We start from the raw sequence: 26,017 nt of genomic DNA, 5'->3' as shown, positions 1-26,017 counted from the left end.
GGCATCATTGTGTGATGTGTACCTTCCCAGCAGGTAGATGCCCGCCTTAGCACAATGATTCCTCTGCATGATGGAGGCAGTCACTGTTGCTGAGTGGCATGATGATTCTAGTTATTGATGTGTCAGGTTGGATAATTTGGCTCAGCTGGATTTTGATGTGATACTTGTGTTCATAGCTAAATGATATAAATCATGATGGCTGCTTGATAACACTTTCAAAGTATAACGCAAAAAGAAATATAAAACAGGCAGGAAAAATAACAATTCTGCTGGTGAGGAGAAGAAACTCAGCAAACTTCATTATGGATGTGCACCAAACAAAATAAATCTAACAAGGATGAAAAGAAAAACAAGAATGTAACAAGACACAGGAAAAAGGGGTAAGAAAGCTAATTCTTTTAAGGAAGCTCTCTTTTGGGTGTGCCGGATAGTTGAGTCCCCTTTGATTCGATTTTGGAGAGTAATTTCTGACCCATCAAAACTTGGATGTTGCACAAAAGTGTATAAATTCACCTCTCCATGAAATCTTTTGAGTATTTTGATAAATATCAATAAATCAATCTTTATTTATATAGCACCAAATCAAAACTCACGATATCTCAGAATGCTTTTACAAACGGAGCAGACATTAAGATTTCCTGATCCTGAACCTGACAAAGGAGGTCACGCTAAACTGTCACACAAAGCTGGTTATTAACATGTTGAGTCAATCCAGAATTACCCTGAGCGCGTTCACATGAACGAGGCGAAGAAGGCAATTTATGACCAATCACAGACACGGACAGTCTGCCGTCAGCACATCCACATGTTTTTCAAACACTGCACTGATATTAGAAAAATATTAAAGGTGACATATTACGCTCTTTTTCATCAAAATATATTGGTCTAAGAGGTCCCCAAAACATGTCTTTCAAGTTTATGCTAAAAAATAAAACATTTTGAAATCAGATTTTGGTCTCCCTGTAAACTCCTCTTTTTCAGCCCTGCTCAGAACAGGCTGTTTTCTGTGTCTGTGCCTTTAATGAGCACTCTGTCCACGCCCCCTCAGGAAGTGCATGTGGCCTCGGCTCTCCTGCACGTTGATCTAATGTTTACATGTTGGCTGAATATACACGGCTGCTCACAGACCCGCGTTACTTCAACCCTCTGAATCTGATCCAGAATCTGATCCTGACGGAGAGGCGCCTGCAGCAGGACCTTTCTGAACCATTGGTCACAGATTTAGTGTTTCTTGTTGTTTTATTTGTCAGTATGTTGACGTGTGTCTTGGTATACAGCTACAGCTACGACATGTAGCAATGTGGCTATGCTAACTAGCGCTAGCACTTTTCCATGAAAACTAAAAATCATCCACTAGATCTTCAAATCTGCAGACGTGGGGAGTAAAACCGACCTTTGTGTTTATTAAGACAGCCTACAACTAGCATGCCTCCCTCCTAAGCTCCTTGTTACCACACACGTGTGCAGGGAATGAAAAACGGAGGAGGGGTTGAGTTGTATTTTATACAGTCTATGGGCTGAACAAGCTCCGAGCTCTGACTCAGTTACAGACCGGATATTGTTGTGACGTAACAAAAACACTGAAAACTGAAACTGCTGGTTTCAGCACACATTTACAGAAAGGTGGAGAAATCAGAACAGGGGCAGAATGGATTTTTTTTCATTTTCAGGGGGTTTGTAGACATGCCAGGGAAACATATTTCAGGTAGAGAACCATTAAAAAGTCCATTTTGCATGATATGTCACCTTTAAGAAGTTAAACACATAATCCAGATGAACTTCAACACAGCTGAGTTTGAAACATGAAGGAAGAACTGAGGGATAAAACAAAAACTGTTTGAATGCGCAAATGACGTCTTATTTCTCATCATTAGTGCAGATATATCTGACTATAGTAACTCTGTTTTTCATCATTAGATATATCTGACTATAATAACTCTGTTTTTTCATCATTAGATATATCTGACTATAATAACTCTGTTTATTCATCATTAGATATATCTGACTATAATAACTCTGTTTATTCATCATTAGATATATCTGACTATAATAACTCTGTTTATTGATCATTAGATATATCTGACTGTAATAACTGTGTTTATTCATCATTAGATATATCTGACTATATTAACTCTGTTTATTCATCATTAGATATATCTGACTATAATAACTGTTTATTCATCATTAGATATATCTGACTATAATAACTCTGTTTATTCATCATTAGATATATCTGACTATAATAACTGTTTATTCCCTGATAGTGATCTCTCTGATTTCATCTTGTGTCGTGTTACAGTTTTAGACGTCATATTTCAGCTGCAGGCCTGACGGTATCAAACTGAGTGCGGTGGAGAAATAAAAATCAGAACATGATTCAAAGTGATAAGCACACACAGACTTCAGACCAGATAATCAATAACCGTCATCAGCATTTTATATATAAAATCCTACAGGTAGACAAAGTGTCTATAAGAGAGAGAATAAGAGAGAGAGAGAGAGAGAGAGAGAGAGAGAGAGAGAGAGAGAGAGAGAGAGAGAGAGATCATGTTGAGACAAATAGTAGTAGTAGTACTAGTAGTTAGATCACAGGATAATATGGACCATTGGATCGTTTATGAACAGATATTGAAACATTCAACACAATTTCATTCTTTGTTTAATTTAATTCATAGCAACATGAATTTAACTGATTAATTCAGTGTTTTTTTTATACAGACAGGGCCTGATCTATTAAAGGTGACATATCATGCAAAATTGACTTTTTAATGGTTCTTTACCTGAAATATGTTTCCCTGGCATGTCTACAAACCCCCCGAGAATGAAAAAAATCTATTCTGCCCCTGTTCTGATTTCTCCACCTTTCTGTAAATGTGTGTGAAACGAGCCGTTTCAGACTTCCGTGTTTTTGTTACGTAACAACAATATCCGGTCTGTCACGGAGTCAGAGCTCGGAGCTTGTTCAGCCCATAGACTGTATAAAATAATACTGAATCCCTCCTCCGTTTTTCATTACCTGCACAAATGTGCTAACAAGGAGCTTAGGAGGGAGGCATGCTAGTTGTAGGCTGTCTTAATAAACACAAAGGTCGGTTTTACTCCCCACGTCTGCAGATTTGAAGATCTAGTGGATGATTTTTATTTGTCATGGATAACTGCTAGCGCTAATTAGCATAGCCACATAGCTATATGTTCATAGCTGTAGCTGTAGCTGTAGCTGTGTACCAAGACACACGTCGACATACTGACAAATAAAACAACAAGAAACACTAAATCTGTGACCAATCCTTCAGAAAAGGTCCTGCTGCCTTTCTGGTAGAGGTCGGTTTTACTCCCCACGTCTGCAGATTTGAAGATCTAGTGGATGATTTTTATTTATCATGGATAAGTGCTAGCGCTAGTTAGCATAGCCACATAGCTACATGTTCGTAGCTGTGTACCAAGACACACGTCTACGTACTGACAAATAAAACAACAAGAAACACTAAATCTATGACGAATCTTTCAGAAAGGTCCTGCTACAGGCGCCTCTCCGTCAGGATCAGATTCAGAGGGTTGAAGTAACGCGATCTCTGAGCAGCCGTGTATATTCAGCCAACATGTAAACATTAGATCAACGTGCTGGAGAGCCGAGGCACATCCACTTCCTGAGGGGGCGTGGTCAGAGAGAAAACAGAGTGTTCTGACGAGGAATGAAGAAGAGGACTTTTCAGGCAGACCAAAATCTGATTTCAAAGTGTTTTTTTGAACATAAACTTTAAAGACATGTTTGGGGACCTCTTAGACCAATATATATTGATGAAAAAAGCGTGATATGTCCCCTTTAAGATCCCAAATAACGAGCCCTAATTCGCTAGTGCAAATTAGAATTTTGCACGTGCTATAAGTGGGCGTGTTGCGGGTGATCTACTATGATTGCGTGAGCAATTGATAACAAGTGCAAAAATGGTGCGGACCCTTTAAATGTAGATTTTGCTCGTGCTACCAGCTGTCACCATGGAAAGTGACATTGATGGAGTTTAGAGAGCAATTTGATGAGGCTAAGTCTGCCACTTTTGCTCTGGCTACTACATTGGGAAGTCAATCTCAGTTTGAAACAACCAGGGCCAGGCAAGTTAGGCGTCACTTTGATGAGGACAGTGGCCTAACTGACGCAGAGAGCAACTTTCGGATGAACGTTTTTAATGCCTGTCTGGACATCGTCATCCAGCAACTGTCCCAAAGATTCACCAGCTTAAATGGAACTGTGGACATGTCTGAGGCCATTCACCCCAACACACTGCTGCAAGCACGAGATGAGGAGTTACACCAAGCTGTCTGGCAGCTTGGTGAGCACTACAGTCGGGACATCGCCCCCAGCTTCCCTGGCCAACTGCTTTATTTTAGAACCTCTTTCAGGGACCAGATACCAAAGCCAAAGTCTGTTAGGGATCTGGCAAAAATGCTCATTGTCAACTACCCAGAAGTAACTTCTGCATTCAGTGAGGTTTGCACCGCCCTCATTTTATTTTTTACTCTTCCTGTCACGGTTGCAACTTCTGAGCGATCATTCTCCAAGTTAAAACTAATTAAAAACCCCTTGAGGAGCACGGTGGGACAGGAGAGATTTGCCATGTTGTCCACTGAGAATGACAGAGCAAAGAAAATGGTCATAGCGTATCGTGGACAAGTCCGCGGAGCTTAAGGCTGGTCCTTCAAACAGTGGTGAGTAGGCCGAGTACATATTGATTTTTTGTTAGTATGTGAACTTGTGGGGCGCTGTGGCAACCCTTCCACACCACTGGGTGTGTTTGTGTGGCTGTTTGTGTCTTTCAGGCCTGGGTCGTCAGGGTGGCTGCACCTGGGCCGGTGTGGCCGTCACCATAAAAACTCTTCTAGTCGGCGTGGGGCTCTCTCGATGCTCAGGCACACCTCGGCTCTCATCCCGTGGGGGCATCATGGGGCATTGCGGCGCAGCACTCCTCTTTGTTTTTGGTTATGCACTATCTTTTACTTTGGTGATACATTTGTAAGCACTTTTTGCATACTTCTCAGCTCCTTTCCCGATTTTTGTTGCGTCCTCTGAGCTGGGATGTAACAGCTATTGATACAGTGACCTACTGTGCTCTCATTAGTTGAAACAGTTAAAGTGGGTGTCAGAATGATGCGGTCGCAACCCGTGGTGCTGAACTACTTTGAATTTGTGTTGTTTTATTATTAGCCTAATGTTTTTGTTGTTCTCTTGGTTTGTTAGACTTCATGTCCATTTGATTGACTTCAAAATGACATGTGTGTATATGTATATGTAGCCCCGCTGTTGCGGCCATGTGTATGTTGTAAAGCGATGTTATGATGAGCCAGTTTGCACCTGCCTTTCAAACGTGCTAAATATAGACGCAAAACACCGCCAACTATCTGCTTCAGGTTTGATAAATCGCACTCTGGTGCTAAATGATTACATTTGCATCTCCTCCCCCCAGTATTTTGCGCGTTCTGATGATCTTCATGTATTCTGCATATTCATGAAGGCTAACACGCTAAATGGATAGCGAGTGCTATTTTGCTCATTTGACAGACACAATCCTCTGTGTTCCCAGTTAGTATGTCAGCTTTGCGTGTGCTATGAAGTTTGCACGTGTTTTTATACATGCAAACCTTTAGTAGATCGGGCCCTCAGTGACTGAGGGACTTTTTTTCCTTGGTGTTCCTGTCAGACAATGATGCAATCATTCATTATGCAGTACCTTACAGTAGTGTGGGAATGCCTTGGGCTCAATTTATACATTGGAAAAAATGTCTTTTTATACAATTCACAAAACTCCAGACCACAGTCCAAAGAGTTCAATAAAAGTTCACTTTAAAAATGCAATTCCAAACATGTAATGTGTTAGTATACAGGCAGAGGTACAGAAAGGACCAGGGGTGTCATTAATAAAAGAGTACGTAGAATCCCTACTAAAAGTATACGTACTCCGTAAACACGGAAATGGCGTGCGCCAAAAAAAAATTCTGACTTATAAAACTGTTTGCACGCAAACTTTACGCAATGTTCTGTTTATCAATCACAAACCACCTTGAGATATGCTCACGTAGTTCAGCCTCTTATTCCGCCCTTTTTCACGCCTCCGTATCAGCTGGAGTCCAGATCGTCCACAGCAGGAGGACGTCTACAGCAGCTCAGAGGAATCTACGAGACAATGGAGCTCAGGGACTCCAGAAAGGTCTATGGTTAGTAACTTTAATGGGACAGGCAGAGTTAAAGTAAGTGATGAGGGGGTTGGGGGGGAAGGGGGTGAGCTAGGATCCCAGTGTGTCAGTGTGCCAGTTCCCCCGGCAGTCTAGGCCTATAACAGCATGACAAAAGCTGGTCCAAGCCTGATCCAGCTCTAACTATAAGCTTTGTCAAAAAGGAAAGTTTGACTTCACTATGAGCTCTTTAAGATACGAGGGTGTCTGATTTTTAAGAGCTTTGTAGGTTAAAAGAAGGATTTTAAATTCTATTCTACATTTTATTGGGAGTCAGTGTAGAGAAGCTAACACTGGAGAGATGTGCTCCCTCTTCCTAGTTTTAGTCAATACTCGAGCTGCGGCGTTTTGAACTAGCTGAAGAATCTTTAGAGACTTATTGGGGCAGCCTGATAAGAGGGAGTTACAGTAATCTAACCTGGAGGTAACAAATGCATGGACTAGTTTTTCTGCGTCGCTCTGAAATAGGAAGTGTCTAATTTTAGAAATATTGCGCAAGTGAAAATAGGCTGACCTTGAGATTTGCTGAATTTGGGAGTTGAAGGATAAATCTTGATCATATAGGACTCCTAGATTCCTAGCCGAGGTGCTGGATGCCAGACTAATGCCGTCTAAGGTACGTCTAAGGTACTGAAAAAGTCTCTCTGAGGTGTTTGGGGCCAATAACAATCACTTCAGTTTTTCCTGAGTTTAGCAGTAAGAAATTTCTGGTCATCCAGGTCTTTATGTCTTTTAGACAAGCTACTAATTTAGATAACTGATTGGTTTCTTCTGGCTTCACTGATAAATAGAGCTGAGTGTCATCAGCATAACAATGAAAATTAATAGAGTGCTTCCTCATGATGTTACCTAGAGGAAGCATATATAAGGTGAAAAGAATTGGTCCTAGCACTGATCCTTGTGGAACTCCCTGACTAACCCTGGTCTGCACTGAGGACTTTTCATTAACGTGAACAAATTGAGATCGATCTGTTAGGTACGATTTAAACCAAGCTAAAGCAGTCCCTGTAATGCCAATTAGTTGCTCTAATCTCTGTAACAGGATTTGATGGTCCATCGTATCGAATGCAGCGCTAAGATTTAATAAAACAAGTACGGAAAGAAGACCACTGTCTGAGGCCATTAGTAGATCATTGGTTACTTTTAACAGTGCAGTCTCTGTGCTATGGTGGACTCTAAACCCCGACTGAAAGTCCTCAAATAAACTGTTGCTCTTAAGAAAGTCCCAGAGCTGAACTGACACCACTTTCTCCAGGATTTGGTTATTCCCAGATCTCTCTCATGCAGCTTCTTCTTCCATTCTGGACTGTTAGCTCACCTGAGAATGGCAGATAGTTCAGAAACACTCTTTCAGTTGAGAACTTGTCTGGCCATCCTCCTACACAGAACTTCTTCAACTGCTGGAGAATGGCATCATTGTCCTGATGTTCTTCAATTTCTCTCAGTCTCTGTTCAGTAGCTGGCAGGTTTGCAATGATTAAATCTACATAGAGGTTAATTTCTTCCTCTTGTAGCCCCTCTGGTTTGCAGCTGAGAGGGGCACTGGACAGTACATCTGCAGTTGCGATTTCCTTGCCAGGAACATGTGATATGGTGTATGAAAATCCCATCAGCTGCATGCGCAATCGCTGTATGCGAGGAGGAAGTTCATCCAAGCTCTTTGATCCGAGCAGAGGAACCAGAGGCTTGTGATCGGGTTCAATGTGGAAAGTCCAATGAGAAACTCTGCAAACCTCTCACAGGCCCATGTTGAGGCCAGCGCCTCCATTTCAATCTGGGTGTATCGCTGCTCTGTGCTGCTTAGTGCTCTTGAAGCATGCGCCACAGGTTTCCATTCTGCTCTCGCCTGCCGCTGGAGAAGCACAGCGCCCATCCCATACGAGGATGAATCCGCTGAGACAAGAGTTTCTGCATTTGGGTCATACAACGCCAGCCCTGGGGGTGTTGTAAGCTCATCTTTGATGCTGTCAAAAGCATGCTGCTGTTGTGGCCCCCAGACCCACATGTTTGACTTTCTCAACAGGTCTCAGCCAGGTGAGGAAGGAATTTACCCAGGTGATTTGTCAGACCCAGGAAGCATCTCACCTCACTGACATTGCATGGCTCTCACAGCACTGACCTTCTCTGGGTCTGCACTGACCCCTGATGCTGTGATGACCTGCCCAAGGAACTTCATCTTACTCTTTGAGAACTTGCACTTTTCATTAAGCGTCACTCCTGCTTCCTGCAGCCATAACAATGTCCTCTGCAGCCTCTCATCATGCTCCATCTGTGAGGCAACCCAGATAAGCACATCATCCATCTGGCATAGAACACCTTCCAGACCCTCCAGGATACGTATCAGGCACTTTTGAAAGTGTTCTGGTGCAGATGAGATCCCAAAGCACAGACGATTGTAACAGTATCGTCCAAACGGCGTGATAAAGGTGGTGAGTAGAGAAGACTCCTTAGACAGTGGAATCTGCCAAAATCCTGCATTGGCGTCTAGCTTTGAAAAGACTTTGGCTCCAGCAAGCTGTCCTAAGGTGTGTTCAACTGAGGGGAGTGGAGGTTTCTCCCTCATCACTGATTTGTTCAGCTCGGTGAGGTCGGTGCATATTCTACACCAACCAGTGCGTCTTGGCACCACCACCATGGGTACACACCATTCTGTGGGCTGCTCCACCTTTGAGATAACTCCCTGCTGCTCCATACGATTGAGCTCCTCTTTAACCTTTGGTAGGAGAGGGAGAGAGACGCGTCTAGGAGTTGAGAGGTCAAAAGGCTGAGCCCCTGGCTTTAATACAATTTTGTATTCTCACTCCATCGATCCTAGTCCATCAATAAGCTTGGCCCTTCCACTACATAAATGTCCTCTACTGTGCTTTTGTTGTTCTTACCTAGTGTAGTTGTGAACTGACCATTCACTTTCAGAGGTGTCCATTCAGGCCCCAGCAAAGTTTTTGTTGGCTTCACGAGTCTGCCAAACTGGTCCTGGGCGTACAGTGTTTCTGAAACCGCAGGGACATCCGCTCCGTTGTCGATTTTAAACAGTGCATTACATTTGTTGACATTTCTGTCTGTCATCCATGGACTGCCTGATGTTTCTGTGAATAATGATCCAAGGAAAGCAACGTCATTATCTTCATCCCCAGTCACTGTGGTATGTCAGTAACTTCATGCAGTTTCTGTGTTTTGCGAACTCTTACAAAATGTCCTGTTTTCCTGAATTGATTGCAAGCTGCCTCCCTCGCTGGGAAGTGTTGCAGACTATGTCCTCTTGTATCTCCGCACCTTTTGCATTGTGCTTGATTTTCTTGTGTTTTCTTGAATGACTGTCTGTCTAGCGGCTTGTGTATCATTGAACGTGCTTTTCTGTCGAGCTGCATGCCGACCGTCTTAAAATTACTCTGAAGCATTTCTTGTTGCTTTTTAACTTGCTCGCTTTGTCGAGCTTTAGTTACCGCTCGTTCCAATGTCAGTTGAGGGTCCATTTGTAGAAGTTCTTTTTTTTTTTTTTTTTCTCTCTCTTTTTCTCTTGTCTGCATATATAATTCTGGTTTGTGTCATGTTTGTCACAAACTGTCAAATATTAATGCAATTTATTCTTGCAGCAAAAGAAAAGAAAGAAAACATTTTCTTCTGTGCTTGTGACTGTGTGCATGCAACCATCACCATCCCTCTTAGAACTCTGGCCTATCTTTTATTGACAGCTAATATCATGTTCTGTAAAAGAGGGCGTGCACACCTAGGTGGGCCAAGAAAAAAAAAAAAAAAAAAAAAAGTAAAAGAAAGATTACATAAGGATATACGAAGGGACAGGGAAAGAGAAGGAGAGAGACCTAAGACACTTAGATGGAGAGGGACCATCTCACCATGACGCCCAAAAACGAAAAAAGTGAGCATCTAATCTGTTCTTGACAGTATTGTAATCAACCGCCTCCTTGGGACTGAGGTGTAGGGAAACCAGAACGTCCTCTGCTTCCTCCCCCATTGTGTAAAGAAGCGCATTTACTTGATTTGCATCCGCTTGGGTTTCCAATCCAGACGTGATGCGAAATCTCTCAAAGCATTTTATCCACTTTTTCCAGTCCTCTCCCCGGAACGTGAGCTTCTCTGGTGGGAAGACTTGGAATTGAGCCATTTTGCCGCCGTGCTGAGTCCTAGCTTGAGCTCAAACTTTACCGATGGTCGGAGAGCGCTTCAGAAAGCTGGAAGTTGTTTATAGGTACAATAATAACCTGAGACGGAGATTTACAGGAGACATAAACGTAGGTTGCTACAACGTAGCAGCCCCCTCTTTATTAGGTCCCTCCAGCAACACAATACAGGTCAAAGGTTCCTACCCATGTATTAACCTAATACTACAGTTACCTCTTTTCCTCCTCTCCTTTGGTATCATGTGTTCTTGATACAATTGAGTAACTAAAGTCAATTTATATTTTCTGTTAGTTAAGTCTCCTATAGTGTGAATGCTAAATCTACATTATACTCATAAAGCTGATAACTATAGCTAATTAGCCTGTTGCTTACTGTGTTTATTGTGGTTTTATGTTTTAGCTGTGACAACACTGTACACTTAATGTTGGCTATTTGTTTACTTCAGAACCACACCTATCATATCAACCGAAACTTTGTACCTGCCTTGTGTTTACCTCCAAATAACCTCAGCTAACCGACCTGAAATAACCTTTAAGAAGTCTACACTTTACCACACTCAGCCTGCATCAACAGGTCATTCATTACCCCGATAAGGGCAGATTCCATTGAATGCTACAATGTCATTTAGCAGACGCTTTTATCCAAAGCGACGTGCATACAAGAATGCTGCTTTCAGAAACTAGATTGAAATGAATCTAAAATATTGTGCTCATCCAGAGCAGCTTTGAGCTCCGCAGAAATGAAAGTCAACTGAGATATCCGTCTGTGGTTCTAGTGAAGGGTCACGATGGGATTATTTCAGGGCTGAACAGCAGCATGCTTGAAATAGGACGGGACGAGACCGGATGATAATGAGTAATTGATTATAGAAGGAGAAATGGGCTGATGGAAATAATCATGCATGATTTGACAATGTTTTTAAATAACACTATGAAAAATCTGAGTATAAACACTTGTACCTGTTTCTATTTATTGAGGTACTCTTTTTTTTTGTTTGATTTCTTTTTAATTTGATGCATTTATTAAGTGCTGTATCAATATTTTTTTTATTACCTTTCAAAAAAAACAAAGTTGAAAGTTTTGTGTTTCATCAAATCTTCCAGCAGGTGGCAGCAAGAAACAAGTCTTTCTCAAACGAGAAGAAGGAAGAAGAGAAGATGAGAAAGATTCAAGTTTTTATCAGTGACGTGTGAGCAATGTATATTTTTATTTTTATCAACAGAGGAAGTATCAAGGGAAATTAACAAACCACAGATATTTTTATAGACACTGGGCATGATTCAGTTTAACAGGGTGGTGTGAATCTGTGTGTGTGTGTGTGTGTGTGTGTGTGTGTGTGTGTGTGTGTGTGTGTGTGTGCTTGCGTGCGTGTGCTTGCGTGCATGCAGCTCTAAGCCCAGATGGACTTTGTACTGTGGGTGGCAGCAGAGGCAAGGACAAACTCAGCCCTGCTTTGTCCTCCTCTGTCTCCTGTAGATGTTTTCACACTGCTGAGCCCTTGTCATGAACCACTATTTCAAAATGAGGAAACTGTTAGCTGAAAATGATAACCTGCCTTCTATCTATTCCTGTAGCTTTTCATCTCGAATATACCCTCTTATTCATATTCACACCACACAGCCGCTAACTCCTTAACAACAGGTGGTCTGATAAAAAGAAAGATATTTCTAACGTGCTGTCGTCTTGTTGGATGAAGCTTTTAAGCCAATAGAATTAGTCTGGGTCACTGATGTTTTTCATGTCCTTGAAGTTCTTTTACAAACTGAAATGTTCTGAAACTTTGTGTTTCTCCTCACACTGTGACTGCTGTTCAATGGTGCACAAAATCCTCATAAATCTGACTTCTATGGCTGCCAGTAGTGCACTGTCGACTCCCATGATCCTAAATAGCCACAGTCATAACAATGCCTGCGACCAGCCACAGCACTTCACAGCCACAGAGCCCCCCTGGCACGCTCAATTTATCATACATTTCGCACTTTCACACTGTTCGCAGAAAGACCTTCGTGTGGCATTAGTGTTAGTTTGTGAAGAGGCCCTCTGACACCCAGCCTGATGCACCTTCCATGGCTCGCATTCATGCCCAACTCGAAGGGAGAGGTGCGGAGAGAGCACCCCAGCACACAAATGTGGGCAATTTGGTTTGCGGCTGACACCCAGCGCTCTGTATAAATGATCTAAATGCTCGCCAGAGATTGTTTTGCCACTGCCGCCTCTAAGCTATGACACATGGGGGGAGGGGGGGCAACACTCCCCCTGTGGCCCTGTGATGGCCAGCCAGGATGAATATGAGGAAATGAGGCAGACATCCAGTAAATAATAGTTGCCACTGTGCCCTTTGGCAAGCGGCAGACAGGGGTGGGCTGGAGGGGAAGGGGGTGCTCCCCATGATATGCCAGGGCCTGACATGGCACCCAGACCCAGAGCTGTCACCCCTGCGGAAACATCACCCTCGCCTCCACAATTTGTGCACTTAACACTTCAGTTGGCACATGACAGGTGCTTATTTCCCCGCACTGGCTTTCCCCTCGCAGTGATGCCTCTGAGCCCAGGGCACACACGGCATCTGGTATGGATGTCTGTCCGCGATGCTGCTCGCCGTAAAGAGTGCGACTACACTAGTGATACTTCACATCCGCTCACACTGCATTTGCAGTCCACTGAGCATGGCTGTAGAGTCTTGTGTGTGTGTGTGTGTGTGTGTGTGTGTGTGTGTGTGTGTGTGTGTGTATAAGGCCAGGCTGGGACGTAGTACAGTGTGAAATGGGCGAGCCCAGACCATTTTCTCAACATCCAAACCTGTTCTTATGAACATTTTATTGAAACATTTTTAAACATCTGAAACATTTGTTCCTGAGTTTTTGTCACTCAGGCTTCATGACGATGTCTTTAGCTCAAAGATTTAGTGTCATGTTCCTCATACAAATTACAGGAGCAGGCTCATGGATGTAATTTCTTTCTTTTTTCAGTTCATATTTTGGGGCATTTTTTCTGTTTTTTCATAGGACAGCTGAAGGGAGACAGAATTGTGGGGAGTAAAGAGTGGGGGAAGACATGCAGCGAGTGGTGGAGGCCGGTTATCAAAACATCGACCGCTGCGATGAGGACTATAGCCTCTGTATATGGGCCGTGCTTCAACCGCTAGGCCACTGACACCCTGACATAATATGTCATTTCTTTGCAGTTTTGGATTGTTTGTTCACCTTTCATTGAAACTTCTGCTTTTTTGTATTCCTGCAGATCAAAAGGTCAGTTAGGTTACTGGTCCAGTCCAGTGATAGTACACCATCAGCTTACCACATAAAATATCCATGAAGTTGTTTTCATTTTTTTGTTATATTCTGTCTCAAAAGATGTTCTATTACTACCCTTGCCAAAAGAGCATTGAGCAAACCAAACGCAGGACCAAGGCCACATGCAGGGGAATCGCTGGTCCTCATGAAAAGGTTTCACATCGGGCCCAACTACCACTGCCCAAACCAACCTGCACAACTCTTTTAAGCATTATGCAAATGACACATAAAAAGCTGTGAATAACTAAACTTTGTGACACAATGGAAAGCATTAGGGGTGCAACGGATCAAAAAACTCACGGTTCAGATCGTATCACGGTTTTGAGTCACGGATGGGATCATTTTTCTTTGTCCTCCATTTATTTTGTAAAACACATGTAAACTTTTGCCCATTAAATAAAAACAACAATCAACTCAAAATTTACTGTGGGCCCAGTCCTGCCTCATTCACTGCATATTATGGCATGGCAAGTGAAGGAGCAGAGAATCTTCAAAAGTTTCACTCCATTCTTCTTTCATTTGCTGATTTTCACCATCCACTTTTCTTTGAGCTGCAAATTGTGAACACACCGTTTTCGTTCATTCTAGGGTCCTACAGCTGGCAAAGTGCCAATATGCGAACTGCGAAGTTAAAAATTGCACTCGCAGCATTGAACTCTAAGTGACCCAGTAACAGCCTGTCTGCGTATTGTTGACATGGAGACAAGTCCTGGTAAACACACAGTGACCCGACCATTACACAGAGTGAAGGAATAACAGTTCGGGGGCCACAAATAGGCGGTCGGATGCGGCCCGCGTATTGACGGCCTCTGGTCTAGTGCGTGCGCAACAGAATTTCATAACGTGGCTAAAGCACATTCAGCATTCACTGTATTTCACAGGGAAACCAAAATGCTCCCATACATGTGACAGAACAGATGCAGGAGGGTTTTTATGTTCCTCTGCTCCTTCACTTGCAATGACTACTGCTGCGCTTCACGAGTGAGTGTGGATTCTACATGCGGTCATCACGTGAACACGCGCAACTTTTTTCATCAACCGATCCGCGGACCACGTCCGTGCCGATCCGTGGAGAGGCATCCGTACGGATCACGGATCAACGATGATCCGTTGCACCACTAGAAAGCATTATGTTTTCTCAGAAACACCTTATTTGAACAATTTAGCATTGTATACATGAACATAAGTTCAGGGAGGTGTAGAGAAGCACACAAACAGGTTGCATTAAAAAAAACACACACAGCTTTATTCCCTCTGCTTAAGTTGTCTCAAACCCACTCACAAAAGTTACCTCGGTCTGAGAGAGGCCACACATTTCTTTACCAGTTGAAGAGTTGAGAATTTTGTTCAATGTTTCAGCTCATTTTTTATTTTATTTTAAAACTTAGAGAGAAAAAAATGAAGACCAAAAGCACATTTTTATTTCAGACCCTGGGCCACCCTTTTCCCCCCAAGTACTACACCCATGGGAACCTGTATCCAGAAAGTCCTCTAACTGTTCCACATCAAACTGTTAATAGATGGACAAACAGAGAGTTTTGATTGTTCAAAGTTGCTTAAAGTGATATTGTCTGCTGATTATTTCTTGAATATATCCCTCAGAACAAGATCACACTTATTGATCTGCAGCACTACTTTTGAAGACTCCTAAGAAGTAAGGCCTTTGACAAGTATCTGCATGAAGGGACAATGTGATAATCATTTGACACATGCTGATTTTTCACCATTTGCTTGTTGCCTAATTGGTTGCAGTGCAAGAATTTAAGGTTAGGTGATATTACAGACCTTTAAACCATACCTCCAAAATCATTATCACCATGCACACCAAAGGTGACGATCTTAATGTTTCTACAGATCAAAACAAGAGAGCTCTACTGGATTCAGTTGGTTGGGTTTTGTCTGTACATCAAAAGAGAATCCTGAAAGTGTGTCATTCATTATTACCATTATTTATTATTATAGTTTTTATTTATTTTACTTTATTTTATTCTATCTTATTATATTCTATTTGTATATATTAATTATTCTTTTCTGATATTTATCAAATTTTATTTTATTTATTTTATTGGAATGATTTTATTATATTGATTTGATTGTCATGATTTTATTTTTGAAGTATTTTATCTCACTTTCCTTTCTACTTTTACTGCTGTTTTCTGTCTTTCTGTTCCTTTTGTGAAGCACTTTTTGCTGCTTGAATGTATGAATGTTGCTATATAAATAAAAAGGAGTTGAGTTAATTCAGTTTTGAGGAAAATCTGTCACCATGTAATCCGCCATATAGTCCTGTGTTTCAGGGCATTTAGAACAGAAAAACTAAATTTAATTATCACACATTACAGCTATACAGTCTGTCACGATGAGCCCCAGCAGCAATAGGTGGGACATTTAATACTAAGCCTCAGCCTAAATTATAAATTCATGAATATAATAATGTTGGTTTTAACCTAAAGCAAATAAAAACGTCGACATACACACAAATCAGCAAATCTTAGTTTCTATTGTGTTTGTTTCTTTACTTGATTGGATAGGTTAAAGTCAGGAGAAGTTTCTCTCTGCACATATTAGCAAACAGCACTATAGTTGCTAATATATTTTAGTCCTGTCAGTTCAGTACTCAGAAACATGGAGAGTAAAAGCATTCATGAGAAACTAACCCTTCAATGTTAGAGCTGATCATTTTCCACTTCTGCTGTCTCTCTTCCTTACACTTATTGAAATATAAGATATGCATGCCAGTATGACTTCCCCATGTCTCATTATATCCTGGTCATGGTGTTTTGTTGGTTTTTATTTCCAGAATATCGCGGTGATGTGTTCTACTTGTAATCAGGATATCTTGGTTCCAGAAATATGCATAAAGCTTAATCCTAATCCAAACTGGATATGTTACCAAGACTCCAGAAGAAAGAGGTAGACTGTGCCATGTGAACCCTGATCAAGGTGAACCTTCTGTACTTGGGTCAGATTACAGAGACTGAGATGGTGAAAAATCCTCTCACTATCTGTGCAGGAATGATCGTAAACCTGAATACTGTAGATACTGTATGCTCTGGATTCTGTTTAATGACGACATTTGCAATATATGTTTGTGTGTGGGTGCAGTGTTGTGCTATTCTTGCTCCAAGTAAATATACACTCCTAGATCTTTCACTTAAGATGATTTTTTCCCCTGGCTGGCCAAGTGAGGCAGAATAATAATAATAATAATAATAATAATAATAATAATAATAATAATAACAGGACGTGAACACAGATCCGAGAATGGAAGCACCAGGGTATGTAGCTATAGCCTTTTCTTTTAGACATGCACAAAGTTCCTGTAAATTTCCCTAAATTACCTGATGAGCTGCATGTGTGAACACAAAAAGCTGAATTTTTCACTCCAACTTCTACCGCAAAAAGTCCTATTAGCTCCCTAATAACATCAATATTAATATTTATACCTATTGTTAAATCCGTCATTAAGATATCAGAAGAAGCGTACTTTTACCCTCTTATCAGGCTGCCCTAATAAGTCTCTAAAGACTCTTCAGCTAGTTCAAAACGCCGCAGCCCAAGTACTGTCTAGAACCAGGAAGAGAGAGCACATCTCCAGTATTAACTTCTCTACACTGACTCCCCATAAAATCTAGACTAGAATTTAAAATCCTTCTTCTGACCTACAAAGCTCTTACTGATCAGATACCTTCATATCTTAAAGAGCTCATAGTGCCCTATTACCATCTAGAACACTACGCTCCCAACATGTAGGCCTGCTGGTCCTACCTAAAGTCTCTAAAAGTAGTATAGGAGGTAGAACCTTCAGTTATCAAGTTTCTGCTCGAGGTTTCTGCCTGTTAAAAAGAAGTTTTGCCTTGCTGCTGTAACTTGCCAAATTGTGAGGTGCAATGCTCATGGTGGATTAAGATGAGATAAGATCGAGTCCTGTCAGTAAGAGGGGACTGGGTCGGATCCTGTCTTGGTGTTGGGTCTTTGTTCATAATTTGACATAGAGTGGTATAGACCTGCTCTGTTTGTAAAAGCGTCTTGAGATAACGTGTGTTGTGATTTGGCGCTATACAACTACAAATTAATTGATTGATTGATTGATTTTATAGACTGATGTCCTTGATCCAGTAATACTCCCACAGGTGACAAGCGTTCAGGATTCTGGCTTGATGCATGCTCAGAGCAGCTGAGTAGCGTATCTGATAGGAAACACTATTTGACAGAACACCTGTGAACCCGGGAGAGGGACACATATCGGATGATAATAACATCAAAAGGCAGAGAGGCAGCCTGATCCTCTCTTTACCAGAACATTCTGTTTCACCGGTGTTGATACTCTGGATACTTTCAATTACTTGTTGTGCTGATAAAAAGACAGAACTGTTGTGAAAAATAAACTTTGTTGTGATCATTGACAGTAACAGAGTAAAGCATTTATGAATAGACACTTATTCAGGTTTAGAGGGAAACAGAAATATAGAGAATAGGATTTCAAGTCAATTAAAACAAAAGGAAGCGTAAAATTAAAGGATCAGTGGTTGTAATCTTGGATAAGATGTAAAACATCACACCATGACGTCATGATTAGCCTCCTGAGATCCGCCCACGCCACCCCAAAATTTTCTAGAAATTTCCCAGAGTGCATGTCTGAAAACTGCTTATGTATCCTCCTCCTCTTCAGTGATCCACATGTTACTATGTGGTGGCTGTAAATACGTACACACTGTGCAAAACAAAAATATCTTTTTCTCATTACAGCTGCATTTTCTGATTTACTTCATGACCGCAGTGGTCTGACATTGTCCAGACAGGTAAACTTCACATCATGGGAGTGGAAAACATTTACATACAGGTCTTTTGTTGCACCTGTTAATAGTGGAGTCTGCTGCTGGAGTATCTGAGAATTCATCTTCCATGTAGCGGCTGTAAGCTGTTTGGCCTTGAAAGTACCTGCTCTCCCCAGCGTTATAAATAATTGAATGTCCTGTTGAGACTGTCTCTTACCTTGGCGCCCTAAATGACTTTCCTGGATATTGTAATCACACTTGTCATGCTAAAGTCCTTCTTCTTATAGTCAAAGTCACGGTTTCATCCTCCACTCTTAACTCCCATGGCTGTGGTTGACAATTCAAAAACAGAAGAGGGACTTCTCTTTTTGTCCTTGTCAATCACAACGAGTCTGACTCTTTTCCTGCAGGCCACAGTCAAGACTTTGGGGAGAGATTGTCAGGTGGCATTACTGTCCCACTAACGCTGCTAAAAGCTTGCTTTTTTACATTACAAAAAAAATTGTTGATGCATTATTTAACAAAGAGATCAGGCGCAATTTCTTGAAGGATCTTGAGTTCTCAAACAGAGGGTTGCAGCTGAGACTCTTGGGTAATGGTGTGGCAGCTACGAGGCACTGTGACAGGACTGCTTCAGTATTTCTCTCTCTCTTTCTCTCTCTCTCACACACACAAAATGAAAGATGAAAAACTTTCTGACTATATGACTGGATTGACTTTCTATCCCTATGATTCTTATCACTATATGTATGTGTATTTATACACTTTTTCTTAATTTGTTCTATTTGAAGTTGTTTTTATGTAGAGCACTTTGTGTTACAATGTCATTGTATGAAAAGCACTTTATAAATATAGTCTGATTGATTGATTGATTGATTGATTGATTGATTGATTAATTAATTGATTGATTCATTGATTGATTCATTGATTGATTCATTGATTCATTGATTCATTGATTCATTGATTCATTGATTGAATATCAATGATTGAATGTTCTGTTATCACAACATGTGAACATTGTGTGAATGAGACTCTTTAATGATGATCCAAAACTGGGGGTGCAGCAACCAGCTGCACATCACTGTTGGAACAGCATTACCAGAGGGTTTGTAGTGAATTTGAGACTCTGACATCGGTTGTTGAAGTAAAAGGAGCAATATACCGAAAGACATGTGTCCCTACCTGTTTGGGATTCTGTCTACCTGTCACTCGGGTCACTTGCAGAGCAGAGACTATTTTCTACATAAAGGGTACAGAGAAACTTCACTCAATGATCACAGACAGGGACCTTGTACTGATGAGTCGCTGCTATGGACATGCCACCGCTGTGGACTCAAGCTGCTACGGACGTGCCGGACACCAGCGGCAACTACTACTACTACTACTATCCGTCTAATCACTATCATCGCTCTCTGTCTCTCTTATTCTGCTCTATCCCTCTTTCCAACCCCAACTCGGTCTCAGCAGATGTGTGTCTAACATGAGTCTGGTTCTGCTTGAGGTTTCTTAAAACCTTGAGGTTTGTTAAAGGAAGTTTTGCCTTGCCGCTGTAACTTGCCGAATTGCGAGGTGCAATGCTCATGGTGGATTAAGATGAGATAAGATCGAGTCCTGTCTGTAAGAGGGGACTGGGTCGTATCCTGTCTTGATGTTGGGTCTTCGTTAATAATTTAACATAGAGTACGGTCTAGACCTGCTCTGTTGTAAAAGCGTATTGAGAAAACGTTTGTTGTGATCTGGCACTGGGTGTGCACACAGTGATGTGAGAGGCCCTGTCCTGACAGGTAGGGAGGAGCGACCAGCTGTGGGCTATAGCCAGGTGGTCCCAGTCCCAAACCCTCCCACCACATCAGCCCACCGCTGATTGGCATTAATTGGCAGATTGGGGGATGGGGGTCAGGGGGGGAGACGGAGCGGTTTGAGGGGAAGGAGAGGGAACAGAAAGAGCAGGTGAAAAAAAGAGATGGATTGAAAAGCTGAGGGCTCTTTCATTATGACATATTTACCAAAATAAAAGTCTATGGCCCAGTCTCAATGTCCACACTCACACACTCACTGACTTTGTGGAGTGTTCCCTCTAAGTCTGTGAGGGCTTAGTGATGTCCCACGGTCAAATCTTCAAGTGTGTGAGGGATCTCTCTCAGACTTTTTCAACCCTTTGCCCCCTTTTCGTAAGTGGTCATTTTTGCAGACTTAGTGTATAGGAATTATCCATAGTTCATTGTGATGTGAAAAATGGGATTCCCAGGGGAATCCCATGGGCATGGAAGGGTAAACGAACGCGTAACATGAAATAAAAAAAGGCGACAGTAAACAAGAAGCATGGAAGGTACAACCAATGGCGTTACAAGAAAGTTTGCCTGTATGTTTAATTGTAGAAAACAACCTTAATCAGCATAAATCTATTTATCTTCAGACATATGTATAAACAGTATAATTTAGGTCTATATATTTATAGTTATATATTTGTATATTTTGAATTAATGGTTAAGCAGTCTGTAGAGTAAGAGCCTGGATCACATGGCAGTCAGTCCGTCCCTCAAGAGCCTTGAATTTGAGGAAAGTAATAATTGTGCAATAAAAATTCCTAATTCCATGACATCCTGCAGGTGACATGAGAAGTCTCAAAGTGCTGTCCCATTTCCAGTTCTACAGTGTTGAGCCCTTACAGCCTCCTGCCCTCAATCACTTTACAGGTGACGTCAATTAAGTCATGAAGACCTCAGGGCTCAGGGTTCAGGGAGGACATTGAGATTGGGCCAACGACTCCAACGTTGGCCCAAAACTTTGAATGAGGTTAATACTGTCAGCAATAATCAGCAAGAGTATATGTGGGTCATACTTACACGATGACGACCATGGAACACACACTAGGAAACTGCAAATAACTCAACTTAAAATAAAAAAGTCAAAGAAATGTCACCATCATTCACCTCACATGAACCCTCAGTGCCACTTTGACAAAATCCTCCCTACCACTTCATCATCCTAACCCACCTGCTGCAGGTCATCCTTACACACACTAGGGATCACAATGAGTAGTGGATTCCTTCATCAGCTGCTTATCTTACACATCAAGGATCTTTGCCAGGTCATGGACTACTTAGTATTTCTCTGTTACTTGACATAGCAATGTTTTGTGACATTGTTGAGCGTGCCCCCCACCTATATCTTTGGCCTACAGGCTTTAAACTTGTTTTTTTTATATAAACTCCTGATTTAGTGAGCTCTAAACCTGTTTTCTTGCCCCCAGGTTGTGAACGTTTATATTCAAGCCTGGGTCAATTTAGACATGTACCTTGGGTCACCAGGATTGAGGCTCACAGGAAGAGGTATGTGGCAAAAACATATCCAAATGTAAGTTCATTTCAAGACTCAAAGTAGAAATCTGCATGTGTGTCAAGGTGCATAACAAAACATAACCACTACCCTTTGTACTGAAACAAACAATGCTATTTATGTTGTTTAGAAATACAAGCAGACATTTATAAATTTAACTGAATATTGAATCTATAAGCGGTGCTAAATGAATCAGCTCCTGTTCATGAGCTGAACCAGACATTGGTACCCATCATCAATACTGAATACCACCCACAATTGAAACACCTATGCCATGTTAGTAGTCCAGTGTAAGTGAGGGGTGTCATATTGCCTTACTATTGAACAAACTGTTTCATCCTAATAAAAAAGGTTCTACCTTGGGGATAAGGATTAACATTCACTGCTTTCTCTCTTTATTGCGTATTTAAAATTTGTTGTTTCTTTGTTTTTATAGCTAAGGTTATTGTTATTATATTTTTTATTTTATTTTTTATTGTAGTTCTTATTCTTATTCTTATGCCTTGTACAAAGAGAGCACAGTTTACTAAAGTTAAATTCCTTGTGTGTTCAAGCATACTTGGCGAATAAAGCTGATTCTGATTCTGATTCTGATTCTGATTTATGAGCTCCACAATTAAGATTAGTTCACTTGTCTCATCAGTAACAGCATCCGCATGGTTCTGACTGGCTGATGTCTTTAAAACAGGGCCTGAATGTTTCAGTCAAATCTGGCTTTAGAGCAGGAGCCTCCTCAGCCTAGGGCTAACAGACGGCGGGTCACAGAGCCATCAGCCTTCTGCTGACCAGCAACGGCTGGGTTGAACAGGAATCAATACTGAGACCCAACATCACAAGTTTATGAAGCAGACGTACTTGCCTCTTAAATTCAGCATGGCTTTTAAGGCAGCTCCTCGCATGCCACGGTCTCAAGATAAACATAACCCTCATGACTCCGTGTAATTGTTTGTTGAACAGTTCAGACAAACCAGCTGAATGAGCTGAGCCTCTCAATACTGTCTCCTTGTCACTCCAGTGACAGTTACTTTACAGGGACTGAAAAACATGTTTTTTCTCTCTCTTTCTCTAGAAAACCCTTTTATCCTTGTGTTTTTACCCATCTCTTTTTTGCCTGAACCTGGGTGACTCAATCTTTTCTTCCCTCTGGGCTAAATTGATGGCAGTGCAGGAGTTAATTGTTCAGGCATGTGTTTGGCTTCCTGATGGAGAGTGGATGTGGATCAGGGTGGGGTCAGGGTTCACAATGACATGTTTTTCTCTGGGCACTGGAAATGGAGAAGAGGCCATGGGAGAGTGCTGAATATGGGGGTGAATTGGAGTTCCACTAAGGCACTTAAACCTGTCTCTATACAGCAGCCAACAAAAGAGAAAATCATCTTACACATCAGAGACGATAGCATATCCAATGAGAGCTGCCGCTTCTTAGAAACTTTGTAAGAGATGACACTTTTTAAAATGTTGGACACACAAAAACCTTTATTGGTCCGCATGAAAGAGCTGACTGACATACAGTAAAATAACCACTGAACAGATGGCTTTCAACAGTCAACTCTTAGAAAACTTCAAAAACTTTCATTTATAATTTCAGACAGCCGCAGCTCAAAGAATTCGATTACTGACATCTTTTTGTTGGCTCCCTTTTACCCTGAAAGGTCTATTTAAGGACAAGTAAAAAAAATCAAAGGTGGATTGAATCACAGCATAGAAAACCAGAAGTTGTCTTACAAACTAAAATACCAAAGAATTCAAACATATCTGCTCTCATAACCAAAGGAAAATGCAATTTCAAACAGATTACTGTAGATTACAGAGACACAGGGTGGAAGTGACCACAGATCCTTTACATGGGCATGTATGTTTTTAAAGGGGTGATACAATAAGATGACTGTTAAATCAGGCTGATTTTTTTAGCCGACTAATGAGGACATGAAAACCATCAAGGGTTTGATCTTACACAACTATCAGGATATTATTCTATTTATTGTTGTCCTTTGCACGGGTGCACAGACTGCATACATTAATACACTCATATGATGGAACCAGCAGATTAAAATACTACTTCTATCAAATGTTCTCATAGAAGCACAAAGAAAAAAGGGAGCCTTTATTAATTGGTAAAAAATCTGACTATTTAAAACAAATAATGGACTATTAAACCATGGGTAAATCTATAGACACCTCTTTGTCAGTAGAAGGATTGTCAAGTGGCGGTTTAATCTCCTGAATAATCTCCTGTGGTATAACTGAGTTAGTCCTTCTGTTGTATTCATTTCATGTTCAATCTCTTTAAAAAGAGATCAGAGATTCATCATCCATCCATTATTGTCTTATATGTTTTTTTAAATTCTTTTCTTATCATGTTTTAGTAACTGTATTCATTATTTTAAAAATAACAAATGCTTAGAGGAGGGATCTGCTATTCTACATACTAACCAATATTTAAATGTAACTATAAAATTGGTTTAATAATAGTGCAAAATAGCATCCAATGTGTTTGCAGTCAGAAGACACTGTTATCATTTTATTCATAAAGAAAGCTCAATAAACTGCCGACAGTTTTTTCATCAGCTACCTCAATTTACATTTTGAGCTTTGGGAAATATTCTTTATGTCAATGGAGTATTTAAACAGGTGTGCGAGTGTGTGTTAGGCCTTTCCTTTTCTAGTAGAGAGTAGCACAGTCATAAAAAGTCAAATGAGGATCAAAATACTACATTAACACAACATGTGTTTTCTATCCAACAGAAAGTGGAGCCAGTATTTTATTTAGTTTTAACTGAGGGGAACACACACAGCTTTTAGGTTCATCATTGGTGGCTAAAGTGTCATGACTGGGGAAACCAAAAGAAGGAGGACCAAAGGTGCAGGCTAACAAAGGGTTATAATTAACAATTAAAAAAACTAAAACATACTTTTAAACAAATCCACAAGAAAAAAAGGAGAACACTATGAGCACAGGAACACGCAAATTCACTCAGGTAAGAATAGACAATGAACTGACACAGAAGGGAGGAAACAAAGAGACGATATACACACACTGGGTAAAGAGTAATGAGACACAGGTGACACAAACAAGACACAGGTGAAGGAAATCACAAAGGAGGGAAAATACAGGAAGTAAAACTGATGACTGAATCAGAACCTTTGATGCACTGATGAAGTTTATTCTTTGTTATCTGTGGCATTAGGATAATGTCTAAATTTGCAAGTACATTTATTTGCAGTACATTTCATTGCTTAATGTAAGTTTCAAATTCAGGGGCTGACTGCCACAGTCAGGGTAGGATAGTTAAAGTGTTGCTATAGACAGTCCTTTATGCTGGTGGAGGTCTTTTAAATGACTCTGAGAAATATAGATAAATATGATCTGACTCATTTAATTGATAAAAAGAGCGCACCCACATTTAACAACAACAGAAATAGTTCTTTTTAGAATTTGCATAGAAGATAGTTAGTTTAGTAAAAATATTTTTTTCACATTGTAGAGAAAATAAAGGCATTTTTTAATCTAGTTATTTTGACTGAAGTCCAACCACACTGCACGTGTTAGCCTTTGTTGAGTGATTCTCTCTCTCTCTCTGGCTCTCTCTCTCTATCTTTGTGTGTGTGTGTGTGTGTGTGTGCGTGTGTGCATGTGTGTGTGTGTGTGTGTGTGTGTGCGTGTGCGTGTGTGTGTGTGTGTGTGCTGGCATCAGTCTCGGCCCAGAGTGGACCCTTGGGTGAGTGAGCAGGATGAAAGAAACCCAGGAGCCAGCTGGTCAAGCAACAGAGCTCTGTGGTCTTTACTGTGGGGTGATGCTCACCCTCCTCAGGACCCCCAGCTAACTGCAGGACAGCCCACATCTCCATGAGTCCGGCATTTCGGGGCATTACTTCAGCCAGCTTAAGCCATCTTAAGACACCAAATTGCACTGTAGCCGAACAATGATCTAGGGTTATTTGTCTCAGCGGCTGTTGTTTGGTTCCTTTAACTTAGTCTTCCGTCAGTTTGGGGTGAGGGAGTCAGGAAATCACGGGGGTATTTAACAAGGCTTGTGTAATTGATTGTGGCAGTTCCTGCCAGCAAACAGCAGGTCCTCGGCCCCTTTCACTGAGCCCAGCAGAGGGCCCGCACTGATGTGGATAAGGGAATTATCTCTACTCTGGTGACTCGAACTGGAGGACACTGGAAATTCAATTAAACCAATCTATGTTTTCAGGATCCAGAGCAGCCTGACTGGGCCAAAGATTTCTTAAAGGTGC

At 41.2% G+C, this 26,017-nt stretch overlaps 1 long non-coding RNA gene across 1 annotated transcript in view; it reads left to right on the top strand.

Annotated features, from left to right (window-relative positions):
- LOC117809151 overlaps positions 1–26,017 on the top strand; it is a 27,515-nt gene extending 1,498 nt beyond the window's left edge. Inside the window, exons 2-3 of the long non-coding RNA XR_004630444.1 lie at positions 21,690–21,768; positions 25,471–26,017. This is a non-coding gene — a long non-coding RNA (uncharacterized LOC117809151). The remainder of the gene's footprint in view (positions 1–21,689; positions 21,769–25,470) is intronic.

The sequence above is a fragment of the Notolabrus celidotus genome, chromosome 3 (assembly GCF_009762535.1).
Source record: "Notolabrus celidotus isolate fNotCel1 chromosome 3, fNotCel1.pri, whole genome shotgun sequence".
Classification (NCBI taxonomy): domain Eukaryota; kingdom Metazoa; phylum Chordata; class Actinopteri; order Labriformes; family Labridae; genus Notolabrus; species Notolabrus celidotus.
The sequence above is the reverse complement of the archived record's forward strand: the minus strand, read 5'-3'. Positions and strand labels throughout refer to the sequence as shown.